Genomic DNA, 1,664 nt, shown 5'->3' on the forward strand with positions numbered 1-1,664 from the left:
CCTATTTACTTACATATATTAAATGCAACAACTTTTCCACACTGTTACATTTTTTCACCACTAAAATAACCCCAAACAAATAGCAAAACAAAATAACACAGGGTTTCTTGGACAAATGACCAGTTCTAGGCCTGGTGTATAAACATTGCCCAGGGATGGAAGGTGAGCCTGGAGCATTTTAGTAACAGATAGCAAGGAAACCTGGAAACCACAAGGGCCTAGTAAGAGTCCTTGTGAGCCAGAAGTCCGAACAGAGTCAGAGCCAACTGACCAAATGTCAGATGATCTGAGCATTAATGAGTTTAATAAACTGTAATTGATTGAAACACATCAAACGTGGTAAATACTCACGAATTCACAATAATACAAAAGAAAACAAAATGTATTATTTACCATTGTAGGTTGCTTTGCATCAACTCACTATTTAAAAAACAACAACACACGAATGATTAAAGAGAACCAAGCTTTTATCTTCTTTTCTCTTTGATCTCCTTTGCCAATGGGTAACCAAACATTATTTTGAGGAAGATTTTTCTTTTTCAGTATTCCAGCTGGCAAGTTAGAAAATAACTGATAAAATTAGAATATCACCATTTTGCAACTTCAAATAATTTAATAGACATAGGCTTTGATTATTATCAGCTGCTAACAGCAATAAATGAGAGACAGCCAAACATCCTATGCTTCATTCATGGTGGAAGAAAGTGCACTACCTAAGAATTAGTCTTGATTTACAAAATATGAGCCCAATTCTGAGCCAGCCTTTAAATCCAACTATGACGTTACAGAACATACAGAAAAGATTAGGTGACACCAATGACTGAAACTAACAAAACTAAGACTGTGGGAAACCTACAGGGGAAAAACCCACCTGGTTTCTCCAACAAATATATTGAAAGTAGAGAGAAGAAAAGAGAAAGAAATCCATAAGGTTAAAACAAATAAAAGAAATATCAATCAATTATAATGCATAGACTTTACTTAAAGTCAAATTCAGAGCAAAAATAAGTATAAGCTGCTTTTAACATTTGTGAAACAATTAGAAATGTGAACACTAACTGAATATTTGATTATGTAAGAAAGCATTGTTAATTTTAGGTGAGGTAATGATATATATATATATATCATTATATATATCAAAAAAGAGATTCTAAAATATATGTATGGATGAAATTATATGAGGTTAATTGATAATAATTGGAGGGCAGAAAATGAGACAAAATTGGCCCCAAGTTAATCATTATTAAAGAGGATGATAGGGTTTATTATGTTGTTTTGTCTGAAATTTCTGTAATAAAATGGTTTAAAATATGTGCAGATCTTGACTATTCTTCCTTATAACATAATAACCTTTTTATATATATACTAGAGGCCCAGTGCACGGATTAGTGCACTGGTGGGGTCCCTCAGCCTGGCCTGCAGGGATCGGGCGGAAACTGGCTCTCCTACATCCCCTGAGGAGTCCTGTATTGTGAGAGGGTGGTTCTCAGGTGACGCACCCTGGAATTGTGCTCCCTCCTCTCTGGTTCTGGGTGCGTCAACTGAAAACTGCAGCTGGGAAGTCACCGCAGATTGGCAGCTCCTGTGTTGAACGTCTGCCTGCTGGTGGTCATTGCCCATCATAGCTACTGGTCAGACCGTCAAATGGCTGGACGGTCGCTTAG

At 36.5% G+C, this 1,664-nt stretch overlaps 1 protein-coding gene and 1 long non-coding RNA gene across 4 annotated transcripts in view; one reads left to right on the forward strand and one right to left on the reverse strand.

Annotated features, from left to right (window-relative positions):
* The window catches only part of NRG3 (neuregulin 3), a 1,093,034-nt gene that overhangs the window by 768,098 nt on the left and 323,272 nt on the right, over window positions 1–1,664 (forward strand). The gene's annotated exons all lie outside the window — the stretch shown is intronic.
* Window positions 1–1,664, reverse strand: part of LOC106727067 — a 12,835-nt gene that overhangs the window by 7,861 nt on the left and 3,310 nt on the right. The window contains exons 2-3 of one of the 3 annotated variants that reach the window (XR_001363217.1): window positions 872–878; window positions 394–551 (exon numbers count right to left, since the gene is read on the reverse strand). This is a non-coding gene — a long non-coding RNA (uncharacterized LOC106727067). Of the gene's footprint in view, window positions 1–393; window positions 552–871; window positions 1,255–1,664 lie in introns of those variants that run through there. The other 2 variants (XR_001363216.1, XR_001363218.1) reach the window with 2 other exon arrangements.

The sequence above is a fragment of the Myotis brandtii genome, unplaced genomic scaffold (assembly GCF_000412655.1).
Source record: "Myotis brandtii unplaced genomic scaffold, ASM41265v1 scaffold356, whole genome shotgun sequence".
In the NCBI taxonomy this organism is placed as follows: domain Eukaryota; kingdom Metazoa; phylum Chordata; class Mammalia; order Chiroptera; family Vespertilionidae; genus Myotis; species Myotis brandtii.